The 22,722-nt window shown below is 51.0% G+C and overlaps 1 long non-coding RNA gene across 1 annotated transcript in view; it reads right to left on the bottom strand.

Annotated features, from left to right (window-relative positions):
- The window catches only part of LOC112840450 (uncharacterized), a 70,568-nt gene that overhangs the window by 10,228 nt on the left and 37,618 nt on the right, over positions 1–22,722 (bottom strand). Inside the window, exon 3 of the long non-coding RNA XR_003212470.2 lies at positions 21,134–21,209. This is a non-coding gene — a long non-coding RNA (uncharacterized lncRNA). The remainder of the gene's footprint in view (positions 1–21,133; positions 21,210–22,722) is intronic.

Genomic DNA, 22,722 nt, shown 5'->3' with positions numbered 1-22,722 from the left:
TAAGCTCATGTCAGGGTTTCCATCCTTGTCCTGGCACTTTTAGGGTCTGTGGCCCTGGGCAAGTAACTCTCAGACTTCCGATTATTCTCTCTATAAACCAGGGATAAAACTACCTGTCATTCAAATATGTTTTGAGTACCTACTGTATGTCAGGGGATAGAATGGGGATACAGCTCTGAACGAGACAGGCAGAAGGCTGCCTTTGGGTAGTTTACGAGGACACGGGGAGACAGGCAACCAACAGAGGAGCAGAATGGGTGTCAGATGATGCTATGTGTTGTAGAGAATAGAAAGGGGAGGGGTGGTACAGAGGCAGCACGTTGAGAGTCATCCATCAAGGAAGGCTTCCTGAGAAAGTGACTTTGGACCAGAGACTCTAGGAAGTGAGGAAGTGACCTGCGCAGATTCTTGGGAAGAAATTCCAGACAGGGCAGAGCATGTGCAAAGGCCCGAGGGTAGCCCAAACCCCAGAAACAGTGCAGCGGCCAGCAAGGCTGGAGAGGGCGGAGGGGAGCATGCAGAGGTGAGGCCAGAGAGGGAGATGGGAACCACCGGAGGGCACGGCCTGTTGTTACACAACTGGCTGCCGGGGGGCAGAGCTGAGGCAAGACTGGTGAAGATGCTTGGGCATCATTCAGGTGAGACGCGGTGGCATAGTCCAGGGTAGGGGCAGATGTGGTGAAAAGTGGTCAGATCCCGAGTGTGCTCTGGAGGCAGAGGCAACACGATTCACCAGCAGACCGGAAGTGGAGTGTGAAAAGAGAAACGGACGAAGGCCTGAGGATGGGGAAGAACAGAGGGGCCGTGGACACGTGGGGAAGAGGCGAGGAAGGCTGTGTGGGGGTGTGGGAAGCTGGGACGCATTGAGTTGGAGATCCTAGCGGAGCCGGCGAGCAGGCAGCAGGATGCAGGAGTCTGGTCCCTGGTGCGAGCCAGGCTGGAGGCAGGAACGTGGGGCTAGAGGCGCTGAAGGCCACGAGGCTGGGGAGTGAGTGCAGACAGGGCCGGTCGCCGGGATGGAGCCCTGGGGCGATGTAAGGCTTAGATCGGGGAGGACAGACAAGGAACCAGCAAGACAGACTGAAAACGTGTGAAAGGAGGAAGACCAGGAAGAGCAGGGTGTCCTGGGAGGCGAGTGCAGAAAGTGCTCTAATATTTGGTCACAAGTAGGTTTCGGGGGAGAGATGAGGAGGGGACAGTGTTACAAGGAGGTCCCAGAGGGGAAGGGGGCAGAGAGAATGGAGACCACCAGCAGGCAACTCTTCTCAGGACAGGGCTCGGAGGCCGAGTGTCTGCGCTGCAATCCCAGCCCTGGGATTTCAGGCAAGGTGCTCGATCTTCCCAGGCCTCCGATTTCTCATCTGAGAAATGGCGATAAAAATCATACCTAATGAACGGATGAGAATAATGCCTGGTACGTACATACTACAGAAGCGGCAGGAGCAACATCCTTAGTATTATTAAAAGAGGGTCAGAATTAGGGGCGATGAGGGTAAGAGTTTGGCTCTGTGTGTAGGTAGTTAAGGCAGTTACAGAATGCTCATATCGTAGGGGGAAGTGCACCAGGACAAGGAAGGGAAAAGAACTGACGGAAGCACCCCTGGGGGAGACAGAGCGGGTTCAGGGCCACCAGCATGGTGCTGGGAGCAGGCCTACGTTCTCCAGCGACTGCCACTGCTGTGCGTGAAACGGGAAGGAGGCAGGAAGATGGAGATGTCAGACACCTGACGAGCGAGAAGCTGTGACACAGTTGTCCCCGAGGGGGACCAATGCAGCCGAGGACCATCGTGCGACCACAGCAGCATGCGGCACACCTGCAGCCACAGGTCACAGATCCTAAAGCAAGGAGAGTCGGGTGGCACCAACTGAGGGGGTGCGGGTACGGGGCGGGGGGGGGGGGGGCAGGGTGGAAGGACGTGAGACTGAACCAGGGCGGGGGGCTTGTCAGGCCAGTGTGACCAAGTGAGAGAAGGAGGTGAGGACCGCATGAGATTACAGAAGCGAAGCACTCGGCGTAGGCCCTGGCACCCCAAACCCCACGGTTGCCCTGCATGCGGCGTCCCCCTCCCACCACGCCTGCTTCCCCTCCGCCCCCAACACATACAGAGCTCCCATCCTGAAAGCCCTGCTGATGCTCAACTCTGCTCCATCTTCGGAGCTGCATCCCTCTTTTCGGCTCAAGTTACAGTCACATTTCTCAGGACAACATGTGACAAGATGACACCACTCCTGCTGGACTCTAGGAAAGCAGAGACACCCGCGTGAATGCAGGCCCGTCCCCGCTTGCTCCTTCCAAGAACCAGCAACAGAGGCTCTTCCAGCCCCGAGGAAACAGTGCCCTTCCAGGGCCTGCCCTTCCAGGGACGCGAAGCTCTCAAGGCGCTCAACAGCCAGCTCCTCTCGCCGCCCACAGAGGAGGGCAGAGAGGAAGCAGGGCCTTTGACAGGTCTTGTTATTTAACTGTGGACTGCCCACTGTGCTTCTTTAATGAGGAGTCAGAGAGAAATTCACAGTGACCAGCAACTTTGGTCCAGCACAGCCACTTGGTTTAAAACCAGCTGACCTGATACAAATCCAACCACAGAGAGGACAAAAAAAAAAAAAAAAAAAACCCTCAAGGGAAAAGAAGTAATTTGAAATTCCTGCCAAAGGGTTGAGAACAATGGCTTTTGAGATGCAAAGAAAGCAACACAGTTAAGGGCAGCGCAGGCATTGGGCCTGAGACCAAAGTTCTACAAGGGACTATGGAGGCTTTCAGGGAGCAACCATCCTGTTTCACGTCATTAGAGAAAATGCCCACTGCGATCCACTTATTTCCCAATCAGCTCATTGGCTGTGAACCACAGCTGATAAACACTGGATTGAGAAGGCCTCCCGGCAGTGAGGGCCGCTAAACAGTTAAATCCCATTTCCCAGTGGAGTTGTGCCAACACAGGGTCCAGAGGTCCTTCTATCAGAGAACTTAAGCTGCAGGCTGAAAATTCCTGGTCAGTTGTGCTCTGGAAGGCAGAACCTGAACAGATGGCGGAAGATTCCTACTTCTGGAGGAGGGAGCTCTCTCTCTCTAGGGGAAACCAAGAGACGAACGGGATGGGAGTCAGAAATCAGATGGAAGAGATGGACCCGGATTCTGCTGCGACAATTCTTCTCCACCTTGATAAGTGCCACGCTGCTGGGGAATGAAAGGCGGGCAACACGCGACATCCATGCAAGCACTCAGGAAGGCCGTAGCTCCCCTGAGAATGTCACTCCTTAAATGGCAATTCCGTATCCAAACCCTTAGGTTCCCTCACTTCATGTGCTCCTCAGTTAGGTACTGGAAGACAGAGGAAATTAGAGGAGGCATCGCTAATTTAGTACTTTGTTAATGACAGCTCAACTCTGTGACAGCTCAAGACTGAGGCAAGGTTGGGGGGAAATTCATGAAAACATGCAGACCAGCCAATTGTACGCACTGGTTTTTTTTTTAAGGCAGTGCTTTGCTAACTTGTCCATCTCAACCATGGCAGATGTGAGTGAACATTCAACCCTGGAGGCCAGGGCTGGGGCAGAGCCACTGCCAGAATAAAATTTCATTTGTCTCCTCTTTTATCTAAAAATGTCAAGCAATCGTGTATCACACTGGCCCCACAATGTGCACGGCACCATGATAAAAGCCTGCTGTGGCTGTCACTGAATGCCGACTGTGTCCCCCATGCGGGAGGCTCCACTGTATCACAGGCTCCCATCTGACAGGCAGGTATGTCCCTTGCCCAGGACAACAAAGCAAGTAAGGGGTGGGACAGATTCAAACCCAGACAGTCTGGTTCCAGGTTCCAGGGCCCTGCTCTTACCCACTAAGCCATGTTGAGTTCTCCTCCAACACATATCCATATTCGTTTCAGTATCCTTTTTTTTTTTTCCTTTAACGATTTATTTATTTATTTTAGAGAGAGAAAGAGAGCAGGGGAAGGGGCAGAGGGAGAGAATAGCCACGCAGACTCCCACTGAGCACAGAGCCGGACACAGGGCTTGATCTCATGACCCATGAGATCAGGACCTGAGCAGAAACCAAGAGTTGGATGCTTAACGGACTGAGCCACTCAGGCGCCCCTCAATATTCTTAAATGTTATTTCTCCCACATCTTTGGATAAAATGTGACCCCCCCCAAGGAACATGCCCCCGATGCCCTAAGGAAGATGCCCCCGATGCCCCGGGCTCGGCCTGCACACTGGCATGCTCTGGAGCACCCCAGGAATACAGGACCACAACCTGCCAGAACTCATCCACTTGTCCTCTCGCACCCAGGGCCAGGCGTGAGCCAACCAACGGCCCTCAGCACGCTACAGTCTTCACGTCCTGGTAGACAGGAACTTCATTAACAACCAAGATAGCATAAGCGCTGGTTGTTTATGGCATCTTTAAAATGAAAAATTCATCTCTAGGCTAAATTACAGCAAGTTAATTACAGAGCCTGGCTGATGGCAGACAAACTGAGAGAGAGTGAGGTACTGACTGAATTTTCAAATGCAAACGGCAGCCACAACGACATGCGCCCAAGACTGCATGATCCATTCATTGATTCAACACACCCTTGCTGAGCAGTGAGGCGCTGGGGACCAGCTAATCACATGCAGAGTCGCTCACATACTGATTCATTCATTCACACACTGAGCACCTACCATATGCCAGGCACTGATTATATGTGCTGAGTGCGAGGCCTAGTCCATCTGATCAGCCACTGATTCCCCAGAAACAAGGCTACGTCCACGTGCCAGGCATGCTCTTGGCAGTGGGGATGGAGCAATGAGCAAGACAAAGCTCCTACTCTGACAGAAGTCACATTCTAGTGGCAGGAGACGACAAGAGACGAAGATGTGCTATGTGACAGAGAGCCAGGGACATGCTGTAACACAGGGAGTGGCACAAGGGACCAAGTCTGAGCAGACAGCAGAGGCCTGAAGGGAAAAAGTGCCTTGAACACAACTGGAGGGGGGGGCGGCAGGGAGGAAGCCGGGAGGGCAGAGGCCTAGAACCTGAAAGGTGTGTCAGAACGGCGCTCAGGGCAGGCCCCACGGGAGCATGCAGCCTGAGGTCCGCCGAGCCAGAGCAAGAGTGGAGCGGGGAGAAGATCAACCCAGAAAGGACTCTACAAACCCACCAGCGAATGTCTCAAAGCCTATTATTTGCGCTCCGCTGCAGGCCTTGATTGCAACTGCCAAATTCAAAGTCTGCAAAAGGCAGCCCATACACTAAGCTGCTACCAAATATTCACACGGTGGCGTGTCAGCATTCTCTGGAGTCTCCAGGAGGGTCGGTTTCGGGGTAGGGGAAGGAGAATGACCCCATCGGACAGCGACCTCAGGCTGCTGAAGGTGATTTTGTCACTAACAAAGTGATAAATATTTGATCTTTAGCATAAATGCCACCTTTTCTTGCTGAACCTTAAGCTGTTTTGCCAAACTGAACAGTCAGTGGGGATGGTCCGGGCAAAGGCCACAGGACCAGAAGGCTTTCGAGTGCTGAAGATGAGGCCGATTTTGCCCGTGGCCTGTCTGCAGGCCCCACGACGTTCCCCTGGCTGGCAAAGTGCCTGCCTCCACCTCCTGGTTCCTCAATCTCCAGACAGAATGACCTCACTTAATCCAAGCTCTGATCTTAGTCCTCTAACTATAGAGCCTGCAGTGGCCCCCAGGACCAGCAAAACACAGTGCAGATTTGGCCTGGCCTTCCAGGCCCTGAGTGCCCAGCCCAACTCTGCCCCCAACATCACACGGAGCAGTCACTCTCCTGTCCCACTGAACGCGTGCCTAACCCCAGGGCTCTTCGTCTTGGCCTACTTCACACACTCTCACCGCTGAGAAAACCTGCCCGATCCCATTGGTCAAAATCAGTTACCATTTTGCCTCCTCTTACGCCTTTAAAATGGCCCTTCTTGAGGCGCCTGGGTGGCACAGTCGGCTGAGCATCCGACTCTGGGTCTCGGCTCACGTCTGATCTCAGGGGCGTGAGATGGAGCCCTGCACAGAGGCGGGGGCTCAGCACGGAGTCTGCTTGAGGCTCTTTCTCCCTCTGCCTCTGCCCTCCCCCCCGTACTTGCGCTCTCTCTCTCACTGAAATAAAGAAATAAATCTTAAATAAATTAATTAAATAGCCCTTCTTTCGCTCTGCCTCTTCAAAGAGTTAATCATTCTCTGTCTACCTCCCCCCTCCCACCAGGGGCTGTTAAGTATTTGCTGAATGATAGAAGCCTGTTTCTCTTACTCATGGTGCCCAGGCCAGGGGTTCGAGGTTTTCCTGGACACGTCCCCTCTCCCCTGTTCTTATATCACATTCTTCCCCGAGTCTTACCAGTCCCTCATCCTAGACATCTCTCAAACATCGCCCCACCAGGTCAGGCCCGCATCTTTGCTCGTGAAGAGTTCGGCAACAGCCTCCTAACCTGTGTTTCCCTGCCTGACCTTCCTGCCTGCTCAAAACATTTCTAAATCCTTCTAAGATCACTGCCTGTGGCGGCGGGCAAAGGACGCTACAACTTGCCCAGCCCCACGTGCGGGAGACATGTGCATCTTCTTTAGCAAAGGCATATGGAGAACTCATTTATTTATTTATTTTTAAGGATCTTATTTATTTGAGAAAGACAGAGCGTGGGTGGGGGGGGAGAAAGGGGAGGGCAGAGGGAGAAGCAGACTCCCCACCGAGCAGGGAGCCCGACGCGGGGCTCGATCCCAGGATGTTGAGATTATGACCAGAGCCGAAGGCAGATGCTTAACCGACTGAGCCACCCAGGCGCCCCTGGAGGACCCATTTAAACCTCATATAGGTTTTAAAGCCTAGTTGTTGGAAACTCTTGGGCCAAAACACATTCCTGGTATAAATATGCATGATTTTATACGTTAAGGTTAACCACCAACCAAATCATGCTAAACAGTGAGAAAGCTAAGCTAACGGTAATTGATAATTCAACATCTAGATTCTGAGCAATTACAAATTATCACTAATTCAAGATGGTTTTGATATAGCACGGTATAGTGCCATCGCCAACATCTACAGGAAATCCAACAGCCTATAGGTCTGTGCTTCCATAGGAGCCTGAAACCTACCACTTCCAAGCATGACAAGGCAGCCAGACCCCAAAGGAACAGGAAATGGAGTCATTCATAAACTCCAGCAGGGCTGTAATTTAACACCAACCACATTTCAGTAACTTCTAAAAATGTCTTTGTAATTCTTGGTAGACAGCCTACGGATATACCTTAAACTTGGCAGTCTGTGGCATTTTGAGTCCCATACCCACAAAACCTAATAAACCTAATAAAAGGCCTTGTGTGTCTGGATTGGGTCAATGCCATTGAGAAGAAGCCTTGAAAGTAGAGGCCAAGCCTACAGAATTTCGAGTGCAAAAGACAAATGTGACCCAGGAAACTCCAGCATAGAATGCCATGGGAATGCTCTACTGCAGGATCAGGCCCCTGGCCCATCAGTCAGTCCTCAGTCCACACCTTCACCTGCAGCAGCCACAACCACCCCCATACAGTTTTCGGGGCGTGCCACGCCCTTGCTGACCTCCCAGGCCTCCATCCATGCAGCTGTCCAAAATGCCCTTTTCCGCCTCTTTTCTCCCAGTCACTCCTCCCGCTTGGCAAACTTCTCCTTCGAGACCCATCTCACGGGTCACACACCCTTGAAAGCATTTCAAGACTTTCCAGGCGCCTAGGTGGGTAAGGGGCTCATCTCTGTGCTCCCATGGCACCTCGTAACGCCACAGTACTCATCACCCTGTATTAGGATCACCTCGCCTGCTATTCTCATTATAATCTTGGTTTGTAACTCATCAGACTGAACCACCAAACTGGTATCAATAAAAAGTTACAAATTCAAGATCACAGAAAAGTGGTCTTAATTTGAGGTCACAGTGCACCAAAACTACAGCTGGAATCTCAGGCCTCCCATTAATTATCTTTAATGGAAGGCCCGAGGAGAACAGAGAGTGTCACTCGGCCGAGAGATTTCTCTGTTCAAGTGTGACATTGTGCCACAAACACACAAAAGTAAAGGTTAAGGTAAGGAACACAAGTGGGCTTCAGAGAAGGAGAAACGTGTCTAAAAAGGAAACCTGTGTGCTCATATTTAGTGTTTCTTTTCTTCCCTGTAGAATGTCAGTCCTGTCTTGATTTCCAGAGCTAAAGACTCCACACGTTCTTACACTGAAATATTTGGAAGGGAGGCTACTTGGAGAGCAGCAGGGGTATTAACATTTTAGCAGATTACATATTGGTTGATTGCTTAATAAAGTTCCAAATGAAATAGGGGTCCACCTCTGTGGAGTTGATTTCTGGGGTTTGGAGGAACAAATCCCCCCATACCATTTTCCAGAACACAACATCCATTCTAAGTACACCTTTGCCAGGCTGACAGTTATTTTATTGCCCTCGGAAAATCAAAATCATTGCAGCCTGCCAAGAGAGTCAAGAGTGAAAGGTTAAAGTGTCTCACAAGCCACTTGAACGTGACGTCAACAGTGCTGTGAGACCTCTAGCCAGGTTAGCCAGGTCTGGGGCCCAGGCCGTGCAGTCCTCTCCGTCGGCCATGCTGGGCCTACGGGATTCATCCAAGCGCAGGAAGAGGTCACGGACAGGTGTGAACAAGGAGTGAAATGATATGATGAGCGTTTTAAAGGTCACCCTGAGGCCAAAGTGACAAGCAGAATGAAGGGGAAGTGGACGCAGGCAAGCAGTTCAAAAGCCTTTGCAGGAACCCAGGCAGCTACTGGTGTCATTGGACGTGGGGGATGGACATGGAGGGCAGCAGGTGAATTCAAGATCTACTTTAGGAGCATCGCAAGGACTTGGGGATCTGGAGGAAGAGGAAGGTGAGTGTTAACAGAGGACTCTCCAGCTTCTGGCTTGAAACAGTGAGTTAACAGCTGTGCACCCTAATCAGATGCAGAGGAAGGTCTCTCTCCCTCAACAGAAGACCAGAGAAGACAGCCTATTTTAGGAAAACAATGACTCACTGAAATCACATCCTGCTCTTAAGTTAATATGCCTCCTTCTGGACTAGAACCTGGTTTCCTATCATGATGGGTCTATTTCCAATTCCCCATCAAAGGACAAATCAAAATGTCATTTAACAATCTGCTTTCTAATTAAAATTTGAGCCATTTTTTAAAAATCACATTTAACTACACAGTTCCACATGGCAATAAAGCACCGTGCTCTGCTGCCTTGATAAATAGAAGTATTTGCAATTATTTAAAGGAGAAGGGAGAGAAAAACCATCATTAGAAGCAGCTAGATTAAACCCGTTAGTGTCTTTCAGTTTACTCATAGGGTAAGACAGTGCGGTATTAACGTAAACTAATTAAATTTCCTGCATTTAAATAAGCCCTAACAAAAAGAAAACTTAGAAGATTGACTGGAAGGCCCTGGAAGTAAGAAAACGACTTTTTCAAGAAAGCTGGGGTGGGGGTAACACCAAGGTCAGGTTGCATCCCCCCTCTTTTTTTTTTTAAGATTTTATTTATTTATTTGATAGAGATAGAGGGAGAGCACAAGCAGGTGGAGTGGCAAGCAGAGGGAGAGGGAGAAGCAGACTCCCCGCTGAGGAAGGAGCCCGACGCGGGGCTCTATCCCAGGACCCTGGGATCATGACCTGAGCCGAAGGCAGTCCCTTAACCGACTGAGCCACCCAGGCGCCCCTCCTCCTTTTTTAAAAAAGGTTTTATTTATTCATTTGACAGAGAGAGCTTGAGAAAGCACAAGGGCACAAGTGGGGTAGTGGCAGGCAGAGGGGAGAGCAGACTCCCCAATGAGCAGAGAGCCTGATGGGGGGGCTTGATCCCAGTGTTACAGAACCTGGACTGGATCGCCCGACAGAAGAACCAAGCGGCACTTGGAGATCTTGGAAGATAGGAGGTTTATTTAGCCAGTGGGCTCAGAGGAGAGTGATCTCCAAAGATCTGAGCTCCCAGCACAAAGGGGGCAATTTATACACTTTTACTTCCCTATATGTGGCACTTTCACTGCAGGGCAGAAGGTGGGGCAGGAGGGAAAACCCGGAATGGCTCTGCAGCTGGGACTGGGATTCCCTTGCTGGCTTGGTTGGCCCCCTTAGAACACAGATTTCCCTTATCATTCCCCCCCTTTGATGCCCCTTTAAACACCTAGTTTAGAGGGCATCATTTTTATTCTCTAAGGGGCGATAGTGAGTAAGGAGCAACTGGAGTCTGATCTTAGCCATTTGAGCAGTGATAAACCTAGTAAGGGCATTAAAAATACAAGGACCAAATAAATGCTACTGTGAGGAGGAACATTAGGAGGGGGGGCCAAGAAGGGGGGCGATCCAAGGGAACCATTGTAAGAGGGAATCCCACCAAGTCGTCCGCTGGAGTGCTTCCCACCCGTGTTTTACTCACTCCTGTAACTGGGTCAGTTTCTTGGACCACCCCCGACTCACTAGCATAGAAACAACATTCCTCCTGTAAGAAGCGGCAGAGCCCCCCCCCCCCCCCCACATGGCTGTGAGTAAGTCAAGCCCAAGCCTGTTTTGGAGGACCACTGAGGCCAGTGAATCGAGTTGGCGCTGCAGGGTCAGGGCTGACTGAGTGAGGGCGGAAAAGTCCACCATGAGTTGTTGAGTTAACCCCTGATACCGAACCTGGAACATCCCGACGCCATTGACACCGAGGGCAACACCTGACGCGGCCAGCAGGCTCACGATAGGAGGGATGACTGCGGGGGAGCGCTGGGGGCGGCTAGGAGGTCTCCATACATATGAGTGGGGTATCCCTCCCGGGGAGAACTGGAAGATCGGGTAAGAGACTGACAAGCGTGCATGATTGATTGTGCGGGGTGATGCAGACGTATACACCTTGATCACAAGCCAGAAAAGTGTTGTTAGGCGCACAGACCTGACGTGGCCCGTGACAGGACAGAAAGAGTTTCCATACAGCGGTACTGGAGCCAGAAAGGGATAATCTGAGGTCCCCGGTGCCGAGGTGGGAGTGACACGATGGACTGGTTGAGGATGACACCTAGGTATTGGGCGGGACGGGGCTTCAAACAGATCCAGCAGTCAGATGCTACGGGTGGATTTGAGTGGTTAAGTGCTTGGTGGGAGGAGTTAATCATACTTAACAGTTGCCCTATAGATGCTAGCTGCGTGTGGATGGGGCACCCAGGGATACGCGGGATATGCCAGGGTGAGTTATTTTCTCTCCGACTCTGGGGGTTGACTGCAAGGCTTGGGGCGAACACGGACTTAATCATAAACCTGGCCATAGGGTCAGTCCCTATAGAGTGATACTGGCCCAACAGGAGAGTGATTCCTGTGGCCCATGAGGTGGCACTGGGTTCTAAGACTGAGAGGGTGAGCGGTATACAGTGATTGTTAGAGCAAGAGGATGGGGTGGTGTTGCGTGACAAGGAAATCCAGATGTCACTGCGCTGTTTGAGGTGCCACCACCTGGTGGACCATCGTTCCATTGTCGGCCAAGTCGCCACCCATGACTCACATCCCCAGGCTTGCGAGCAGAACTGAGGGCAGGTGTTTGGCTGTAGATATCTACCAGCTGGTAACCTGAGTGAGGGCCATGGCAGGAACACCGTCTATAAGGCTCCCAGGAGGTATCAAGAAGCTGGCATCCCTCAAAATGGAGGTGAACCTTTGGTGTGTGCCCATCCCAGGTGGAAGAAGTCAGTGGGGGCGCCGGTGCAGGATTGAGGGCGATAAGCTGGTAAGTTCATTTGCCAATAATGGTGATATGAGAGTTTGCCCCCCTTGCCTGGCTGGGCAGCTAGGGACCATGAGGAGGAACAGCACACCAGGTAGCAGAAAACCGGAACTGACTGGGGCCAGGAAAACCACGGTGACATGCGCTCAGGAGTAGACAGCAGAGGGCCAATAAAAGCAGGGTCTACAACCTTAGGTAGAGAGAGCCATTGTGGCTAACCTGTCAGCAGATGAAACCTGTGGACAAGTGAGTGCAGTAATACACCCTAGGGACACTCAATAAGCAATGGCAATAGTAAGCCTCTGGGGCAAAGTCCAGTCAGGAGGGGCAACAGTGTAGAGTCCGACACCCAAGAGGAGGAAAATCATGCCGATGAGAGCCAGGGACCATGGTGGACAGGTGTCCATCAGTTGGTGGGGTCTCATCGAAGGTGAAGCCAGAGCGAGTTCATGAGGTCTGGCTGGACTCTCCACTAATGCGGCTTCTCATCCGAATGATGAGCTTTCTTCACTCTGGAGTGGCGGACCCAGGGGGTGACACCTGAGACCTTGAGGGCAGTAGGGGTGGTAGAACAACAGTGTGGGGCCCTATCCACTGCGGTTTGAGGGGGGTCTTTCTTCCAATCTTTCACCCAAACTGAGTGCCCTGTCTGGAAGGAGTGTACCTGAGAGCCTAAGGAGACTGGGGCCCTCTCTCAATGGTGTACTTTTGTAATTTATTTAGGGTGGCCCCCAGGGACTGAAGCTGCTCCTTTTCTTTCTTTTATTTTTTTAGAGCTTTTGTTTTTAATTATTATGTTATGTTAATCTCCATACATCATTAGTTTTTGATGTAGTGTTCCATGATTCACTGTTTGTGTATGACACCCAGTGCTCCATGCAGTACGTGCCCTCCTCAATACCCAGCACCAGGCTAACCCATCCCTCCCCCCCCTCCCCTCTAGAACCCTCAGTTTGTTTCTCAGAGTCCATAGTCTCTCATGGTTCCTCTCCCCCTCCGATTTCCCCCCCTTCATTCTTTATTTCTTTATCTCCAACCTGATGCAAGTTTCCTGGAAGGCTCCCCAAGCATGGGGGAGGCCGTCCATATATTAATTCAAAAGGGGAGAAACCCAGTGTCCCAGGTGTGCAGCAAGCACACAGGAGAGCTAGGGGTAGCAGATCCGGCCATGGGAGGTTAGTCTACTGACTTTGCTAAGGTTCCCTTGAGGGTGCGATTCATTCGCTCTACTTTCCCTGAACTTTGGGGCCGGTAAGCGGTGTGGAGTCTCCAAGTGATGTTTAGAGATTTGGTCAAGACCTGTACAATGTCTGCCACAAATGCAGGTCCATTGTCACTATGGATTGTTAATGGCAGGCCGAACCAGGGCACGATCTCCCGCAAGAGGACTTTAGCTACTTCCCGGCTTTGCTCCGTCCTGGTCAGGAAGGCTTCCACCCACTCAGAGTATGTGCACACTATTACTAGAAGATATCTGAAGCCCCTGCTCGGCTGCACATCTGTGAAGTCTAACTCTAGATCTTCAAAGGGGGTTGCTCCCACCCTCTGGACACCTGGCAGGGGCCGTGGTGCTGATCGAGCATTATTTTTAGCACATTTTATGCACCGTTCACTTGTTGCTCGGCACAGTGCTGGCAGCTGACTGATGTAGTTGTGCTTCTTGAGAAGGGCCTCTATGCAGTTTTTCCCAGATGAGTGAGTTGGTGGTGTTCCTTGACTAGATGCCCTCCAGTTGCTATTGGAACAAAGATGTGCCCATTTGGCATCATCCACCATCCCTTTTCAGTCAGGGTGGCTCCTTCAGCCATGGCCCATTCTCTTCCTCTTTAGTGTAATTGGGTGGAAGGACTTCTTCCGGGGGTGTCAGGGCCATGGTGAGGGAAGGGGCTCTGTCCATGTCCTCACTGGCCGTGGTCTTGGCTGCCTCATCTGCCAGACAATTTCCCCGCGCTATGGGGTCATCTCCTTTCTGGTGTCCCTTACAGTGCAGGATTGCTACTTCCTTTGGAAACCAGACAGCTTCAAGGAGTCTCACTATCTCCTCCTTGTTCTTGATAACTTTTCCTGCTGTAGTTAGGAGGCCCCTTTCCTTGTAGATGGCTCCAAGTATATGTACAGTAGCAAAGGCGCACCGAGAGTCAGTATAGATGTTGACTCACTTGCCTTCACCAAGTGTGAGGGCTCAGACTAAGGCATATAATTCAGCCTGTTGGGCTGACTGTCCAGCTGGTAATGCCTTAGCTTCTAGGACTTCAGTGGTTGTGGTTACTGCATAACCCACTTTTTGAGCACCCTTTTGTAGGTAACTGCTGCCATCGCTGAACAGCGTGAGCTCTGGATTCTTTTTTTTTTTTTTAATTTTTTTTATTGTTATGTTAATCACCATATATTACATCATTAGTTTTTGATGCAGTGTTCCATGATTCATTGTTTGTTCATAACACCCAGTGCACCATGCAAAACGTGCCCTCCTCAATACCCATCACCAGGCTAACCCATCCCCCCACCCCCCTACCCTCTAGAACCCTCAGTTTGTTTTTCAGAGTCCATCATCTCTCATGGTTCGTCTCCCCCTCTGACATACTCCCCTTTTCTTCCTCTCCTGTTATCTTCTTCTTTTCCTTTTTTCTTAAAATATGTTGCGTTATTTGTTTCAGAAGTACAGATCTGTGATTCAACAGTCTTGCACAATTCACAGCGCTCACCGTAGCACATACCCTCCCCAATGTCTATCACCCAGCCATCCCATCCCTCCCACCCCCAACCACTCCAGTAACACTCAGTTTGTTTCCTGAGATTAAGAATTCCTCATATCAGTGAGGTCATGTGATACATGTCTTTCTCTGATTGACTTATTTCACTCAGCATAACGAGCTCTGGATTCTTTACTGCTTGATCCTGCAGATCTGGACGGCTCGTGTAGACTTCATCAGTCACCTCGGAGCAGTCATGGTCTGGTTCCCCCTCTTCCATGGGGAGAAAGTTTGCTGGATTTAATGTCCTTACTGTTTCGAGGGTGACCCGTGGGTTTTCACAGAGGAGCCCTTGGTATTGTGCTAGCTGAGAGCTGGAAAGGAAGCGGTGTCCCTGTGCGTTCATGAGGGACACAACTGCATGAGGGACCTTGACATAAGTTCTTGCCCCAGGGTGAGTTTGTCCGCCTCCTTGATGAGTAGGACTGTGGCTGCCAGCACCCTGAGGCACAGCGGCCATCCCGCTGCCATGGGGTCCAGCTTCTTTGACAGATATGCAACTGGCTGTTATCAGGGCCAAACAGTCTGGGTGAGTACTCCAAGCGCTATTTTTTCCTTTTCATGCACAAAGACATTGAAGGGTTTTTCTACGTCTGGTAGGCCCAGGGCTGGAGCCCACCCCAGGGCGGTCTTTATCTCTGTGAAAGCGGCTTCTGCTTCCTTGGTCCAGGCAGGGAGTTCTCGATCGGTCCCCCAAGAGATCATAAAGGGGTCTTGCTATTGCCGAGAACCCAGGGATCCAGATGTGGCAGAATCCTGCAGCCCCCAGGAATTCTCGTAGGCCCCTTTTTGTCTGAGGCTATGGCAGGGAGATGTTGACCCTTTTCCTCTCTGGCTCTAGTTCTCTGTTCCCTTGGGTGAGGAGGAAACCAAGGTATCGGACCTGTTGTTGGCAGAGCGTGCCTTCTTCCATGAGGCTCGGTATCCCGAGTCTGCCAGGACCTGTAGGAGGGCCTTTGTGCCTTTTGTGCAGCCTTCTTGTGTGTCACTGGCGAGGAGGAGGTCATCCACATACTGGAGGAGGGTGCATTGTGTGGCCTCTCTTGGGAAGCTGGCGAGGTCCGCGGCCAGCCCGGAGTTTTTAAACCCCTGAGGGAGGCGCGTCCAGGTCAGTTGCATCTGGTGCCCTGTATCAGGTTCAGTCCATTCAAAGGCAAACAGTGGCTGGCTCTGGGGAGCTAAGCGGAAACAGAAGAAGGCATCCTTCAAATCTAGGCAAGTGAACCATCTGGCCGACCCTGGGATTTGGCCGAGGAGGGTGTATGGATTCGGGACCACTGGGTGCAGAGAGATGGTCACCTTGTTGATGGCCTGCAGGTCTTGAACTGGTCGGTATCCCCCTCCTAGCTTCTTGACTGGCAGGAGTAGGGTATTCCAGGCCCACTGGCACTCGACTAGAATACCTGTTTCTTTGAGTTTGGTCAGATGTTCTTGGATGCTGATCTTAGCTTCTTGTGGAAGGGGGTATTGCCTTTGCCTCTGAGGTTGGGCTACTGGGATCAGTTCAACAATGATAGGGGCCTGATTCCAGTCTAGTTCAGGTGGGTTGTCTTCAGCCCATACTGAAGGGAAGGCAAGTCTGAACTCTGGCGGGCTGGTCGGTTGGGCCTGGGCACAGAATAGCCTCCATTCTTCTTCCCTCGGTGTGGTAATTGCTAGTACCAGAGACCCCGTCTCCTCTGGCCTTGGGTTCAACCAGAGGCTAGTATGTCCAGTGGGCTCAAAGGTTATCTGAGCCCCAAGCTTGGAGAGTATGCCTCGGCCCAGGAGAGGGATGGGGCAATCAGGCAGATAAAGGAATTCATGTCGGACCTTGTGGCCCCCGAGTTCGCACTGGTGAGCCTGGCAAAAGGGCTGCTGTATCATCCAAGCCCCGGTGGCCCCAAGGATGGTCGCAGTCCTTTTGCTGAAAGGGGCCACTGGGGAGGTGACAATAGAGTGCTTGGCCCCAGTATCAACCATAAACGTCACTGGTTGGTCCCCTACTTTCATTCTGTGTGGGCTCACGGGGGCCAAGGAGGACAGAGCCCGGTCCCCCTCAGTCTGAGTCTGTTCCCGCAAGGCCTATGAGGTCCTCCTCTCGGGGTTCTTCCTTGTAGCGGCTGGGCTTCTGAGCCTTTCCCTGGCTGGGACATTTGTTTTTCCAATGCCCTTTCTCCTTACAGTAGGCACATTGATCCCTTGCCAAGGGGGTTCTGGGTTTCCCCCCTTTCGTTGGTTGGGGTCTCCCTGTCTTTGTGTTGTCCTTTTCTTTCAGGGTGGCGGCCAGGAGGCTGACTTTCTTTTTCATCTTTTTGTCGGCTTCCCATTTGGCTGTGACCTCCCTGTTCATGGAGACCTTATTGGCAATGTCTATTAGTTGGGGGATGTTCATCCTGGCGAAACCCTCTAGTTTCTGAAGTTTTCTGATGTCTGGGGCAGCCTGAGCCACGAAGGAGGTGCTTACCATCTGCTGGCTTTCCTGTGCCTCAGGGTCAAATGGAGTGTATATCCTGTAGACTTTACATAATCTCTCGTAGTAGTCCCCGGGGGACTCCCCTGGTTGTTGAGTGACCGAAGATACTTTAGTCATGTTCATGGGTTTCTTAGCTCCTGCCCGGATTCCCTGGAGAAGGGCCTCCTGGTATCGGCAGACGTGGACCTGTCCCTCATCCGTGGTGAAGTCCCCTGCTGGGCGCTCCTTGGGTGCGGCCGTATTAGCCCAGGCAGCAGGGTCGGTGACTCCCGCTGGTGCGTGCTCTTCCAGGTACTGCCGTGTTCCTCTCATTATTCTCATCTCTTCTGTGTTAAACAGGTTGTGGAGTAACTGCTGGCAGCTTTCCCAGGTTGGACGATGAGTCTGGAAGAGGGATTCCATGAGGTCTACCATGGCCTGTGGTTTTTCAGAGTAGGATGGAGTGTTATGTTTCCACTTGAGGAGGTTGGTGGTGGAGAAGGGCTGATAATACATCATGGAATGGCCGGGTTGGACCGTCCCATCTTCATCGTGCCTCTTGGGTTCCCGCGTCTCTCATACCAGCATTTGGAGGGCACTTGAGCCCGGCCTGGGGCGCAGCCTGGCTGCTGGTCCTGGAGAAAGTGGATCCTTTGGGCCTGGGGGCGCCGGTGGATCCTCTGGGCCTGAGAGCACCAGTGAAACTGCCGGCGGCGGAGTGCCTGGAGCTGAAGGGCCAGGTATAGATGGTCTTGGGGGTGTGTACGGTCGGGGCAGGATCGGTTCGTCCTTGGGATTTCCGGCTAGGATTTGTGAAGACTGGGGCTTTTGCTGATCTTCCTTAGGTCGCTTAGATGAGGCAATTAAGACCTTGGCCTGTCCCTGCCTATTGCAAGTGAATCACACCCAGGGGGGAAGGGTCTGGGCAATTCCTAGCCAGGAGTCAATGTACGGAAACCGGTCAGGGTGTCCTCGTTCTCCTGTTATGACTCGCCATACTCGATGAATTGTTGGGACATCCAATGTCCCTTCTGAAGGCCACCCGACATTAAAGGTGGGCCATTCCAATTCACATAGGGTTCTCAATTTGCCGGGGTTTATCCTGACTCCACAGTCTCCCGAAAACCCCTTCTTGAAATTTTTGATCATGGTCTCTAGAACCACAGTGTTTACTCTGCCCTGACCCCATGGTGATGTTCCCATGTGCAGTGACGCAGAGACAGACAAGGGGCGGGGGGTGCCTCCCATGATGAGGAGACCAATCAGATGCCCATCTGGCCGTGTCCTGAAGGAGCTTAGGTGAGGTTTAGCCATAGCGGTCTCAGCGTTGTGACTTATGATTGGAAACTATTTTGATGCCGCTATAGACTGTATGGCGTTCACCACAGAATCACAGATGGGCCCACTCAGACTCCGTAGGCTTCTGGGGACCTTAAGGGTGCCCGCCCGTGGAGTCACAGAATCAGTCCACTTGAGCAAGCCAGGTCAGACTGCACATTCACTCACATATTCACACTCCAGAAGTTATTACATTCCCTCCCTGGGAATCTCTACCTGTGAGACCTCTAAGAGGTCTCTGGAAGTGATCAGGCTCCCCTTCCACCCCAATGCGGATGGGCCTGTCTGGGTCCTGGGGCCCCAAGCCTTACTAGAATCTGACGTCGGGACCAGGTCCTCACCTGCCAAGTCTCGAGTCTGGCGGGAACAGTGGAATGGGGCCAGCCCGAGGCGACCGGGGCGGGAGACGGCTGAAAATTAGGCAGGGCATGCCTTCTCCCTTACTATCCGGTCCCTCGTTCTGTCACTGCCACCGATGCCCCCAAACCGGTGGCAACAATGGGCCAGCAGGGCTGGGTTTCCCGGTTGGGGAACCAAATGTTACGGAATCTGGACTGGATGGCCCGACAACTGGTAGTCGGAGATCTTGGAGGATAGGAGGTTAATTTAATGCCAGTGGGCTCAGAGGAGAGTGGTCTCCAAAGGTCTGAGGCCCCAGCACAAACAAAGGGGATAATTTATACACTTTTATTTCCATATATGTGGCACTTTCACTGCAGGGCGGCAGGCGGGGCAGGAGGGAAAACCCAGAACGGCCCTGGGGCTGGGACTGGGATTCCCTTGCGGCTTGGTTGGCTCCCTTAGAACACAGATTTCCCTTATCACCAGGTCCCTGAGATCATGACCTGAGCTGAAGGCAGATGCTTAACCGACTGAGCCACCCAAGTGCCCCCAGGCTGCATCTCTTAACAGAAGGTTAAGGTCAAGGGTCCTCTCTCTGGAGGGAACATAGGGGGTGGGTAGGAAACAGGGCCCCAGGTTTTGTGATGGCAGCAGTGGCTTCCAAGGAGAAGGACCAAGATGGTGTGGGGGAGAAAAAAGCTGAACTCCATTCACGCTGGTGACACGACCTCAAGTAAGACATCTAATTGCTCTGAGCCTGACTGCCTGTTTTCTAGGATTGGCAGGAGAATGAACACAAGCTGGTGATGTGTGTAGAAGCATCCTGCAAAGGTGGACAAAATGCAAAGGTAAGAGACACCTACTGGTTACTGGGAGGTAGGAAAGGTTACAACAAGGACTCTCAGTGGATGGTGACCAACGAAACTGGGAAGATCAGTAAGAAACTTCTTTGGGATATTTAGCAGTGCAGTACACAGTTTGAGAAAAGGAACCTTTTCTCAAAAGCAAAAAGGTTTGGAGTAGGGAGGTGGGTGAAGATGCAGGGGTCTGTTGACTGGAGCAGCTCAAAAGATCATGCAGATGGATGGAGAAGGGGGTCTGCCGTCCAGCAGACAGGAGGGGCCACAACCACAGTGTGACCAAAACCCCACCTCCCACAACCCCCATTCAACTCCAGCCACGGGGAGGCCACGCTCCCAGTCACTGCTGTTCTGACTTGCCTGTCACCTCCCTTCCCTTTCAGTTGCTGGATTATTGCTCTTAACATGGGCCCATATTGCCCATAAAAAAATAAAAGTCAGATAGAAAAGCCTTGCTATTAGCTTCATTTCACCAACAGCCCAAATATAAAGGACAGAGATTGGCAATTTCTGATGAATGCTTAAAGACCAGAATCGATTTGAGAATGATAGTAAATGGCAGAGTGCTAGAAGGACAAAGTGAACTCATACAGGAGCTGACTGTCTAGTGGGGAAGACTGATGCTCTGTTCATCCAATACATGTTTATGGAGCATCCAGGCACATTCAGATACGCCCTAGAGGAGCTTATTACGGAAAACATGTAAACAGGCAACTACAATCAAGTGTGGAAATACCATGATGGTGATGGGGGAAGGTTCACAGAGAAGGAGCCTTGGCAGAAGAACGACTGGGGGTGGGGCATCATGTCAAGCTCATTACGATACATGTCAGTGAGAAGGAGATAGTATTACAGGGCTTCCAAAGCAGGAAAAGTCACTATCGGCCAGGAGGGAATAAAAAGGCTGGATTTCCAGGACATCTGGGTGGCTCAGTCGGTGAAGCTTCCAACTCTTGATTTTGGCTCAAGCCATGGTCTTAAGTAAGGGATGGGCAAGGCAAGGGAGGGACAGACAGGTAGAGGGCCATGTGACCAGGCTCACAGAAATCCCAGATGTGGAGAAATATTATAGACAAGATATTAACCAGAGAGAAGGGAACATTAACAAATCTGCCTTGTTTGTTCTAAATATAGACGAGATATTTTCCTAATATTTACAAATCTACCTTGTTTGTCTTAAATGTTTTAGACAAAATATTTACCAAGTTCCCTTGTCAGTTTTCTCTAAAAGACCCACCATAAAAGCCCTCAGTGGCAACCCGTTCGGGACCCCTCTCACTCTAGAGAGCTCCTTTCCTTTCCTTTCTGTTCTCACCTTCACTTAATCAACTTTCACTTCACTTCACCCTTTTGCCCGTGAGACAAGAACCCTGCAACAGTCTCAGGGTCATGAGATGGAGCCAAGCCCTGGGTCTGGCTCCTCACTCAGCGGGGAGTCATCCTACCTCTGCCTCCCACCCCTCACACTCTCTAAATAAATTAAATCTTTAAAAAACAAATATATAAAAGGCTTCATTTCCAGGGAAGTAAAGACCTTCAGGGATCTACAGGAACCTGGCCAGGCAGAGAGGAGGGGAAAAGAGTACATACAGGACTGGGCATGTTTGAGGAATGCCGGAAACAGTAATCTCACCTCAAACACTGGCTTCCCTTTGAAGAAATTTTAATAGGTACAAATTTACTTCCATTTACCTTTTCTTCAACTTCAAGAACTGCAGTTTCAGTACTTCAGCCAACTGATTTCCAGTAAAGGTGACTTGAGTTACTCCTGTTGAGAAATCAGAATAAGGTGTAATAGGTTTTGGGGAACTACCCCTCCCCAGACCCCTTTTTTGGGGACACTCCCCCCAGTCCATACTGAGCGGGCAGTCCCATGGCTTCCCTCCCCAAACTGGTTAGCTTGGAGATGGACAGTGCCTCCCTCTGAACCTCCCTCATTTGAGGATGAAGACGGGCAAACTTAGGCAAGCAGCGGTGGGCTCTTATTCAGAGAAACACACACACACACACACACACACACACACACACACACACAGAGGAGGTGAGCAGGACCATGCACTGTACAATCGCTGAATTAAGGGGCCTTCCCACTCCACTTCCCAGTAGACTGGTCAAGCTTTGCTCCCTGCATTCCTGAGATTCCTACAACAAACCCTCTGCTAAGTGAGCTGGCCCAAGAGCACTGTGGTTCCTTGCAACCAAGAGTCACTGACTTAATAAGAGATCCAGGGTTGGGACTAGAAAAAGAGCAGAAGTAGAGGGTGAAGAAAGAGAGGCTTCTGGAACAAAGCCTTGGGAAAAATAAAAGAAGATGGGAGAAAGTGACCCGGGGCCTCTCAACGACTGTCCCATAACAGCTGAGAGAGAAGGATAGGAGGCATGTGTGAGACCCAGAGGGTAGACCCAACAGGTAATTCCTAAAATCCCAACAGTATTAGACATTAAGATGGAGGCCCAGATATTGGGGGGAAGGGGCTCTTCATACGGGCATCATCCATAACAAAACAAAGCAAATAAGAATTTCATTGAAAATACAAAGGTAGGAGACTCTGAAAAGTATCTATAGCAAACAGGGAATAATTAACTATATACTGCCCATCTCCAGTATAATAAGAAGTGTAATAATTTGAAGACTGATTTACTGTGGGGTTTTTTTTCTGTCTAAAACAATAAACATTTTATTTATTCATGGTTTGGTGGGTCAATAATTAGTGCTGGGCTCAGCCAGGTGGTTTTTCTCTGGTCTTGCCTGGTTAACATATGTGGCTACAGTCATCTGGTGGCTCATCTTGGCCTGGGTGGTAGACCAGATGACTTAGCTGACATACTAGTGACTGACAAGGCTGTTTGTGCTGCTTGTGGTCTATTTTAGTAAATGTACACTTTTTTTTTCCTGAGAGCTTCAGCGATGTATGCCTACCATCCTCTTGCCATATTTTTCCATTGGTTCTTGAGTTGGTCAACCATGAACTCACCCACTGTAGGGCTTCATGAAACTAACCTCTTCAAGCCCCCCTACCAGGCAGCAATGATTTTGGTGAAGTTCAGAGATAAAGGTGTGTGAAAGGGAGGGGCAAGAGGCAGGGATGGAAAGGGGAAGGTTCCTCAGGAGCCCCAAATGCCGAGTGAAGCTGGATGGGCTTTATTCCAGCAGCATAAGAGTCAAGATGATTGTCATCGAATGCCATATTCTCTAAGAGTTCATTACCACTCAGAAAATGTAGAAAGGTAAAATTGGGCTACAGAGGGAAAGTATGACCCAAACCACAGAGACCGAAGCA

The sequence above is a fragment of the Callorhinus ursinus genome, unplaced genomic scaffold (assembly GCF_003265705.2).
Source record: "Callorhinus ursinus isolate GAN/ISIS: 27379988/994484 unplaced genomic scaffold, GSC_fseal_2.0 scaffold76, whole genome shotgun sequence".
Classification (NCBI taxonomy): Eukaryota; Metazoa; Chordata; class Mammalia; order Carnivora; family Otariidae; genus Callorhinus; species Callorhinus ursinus.
This window is presented reverse-complemented; position numbering and strand designations above follow the sequence as displayed.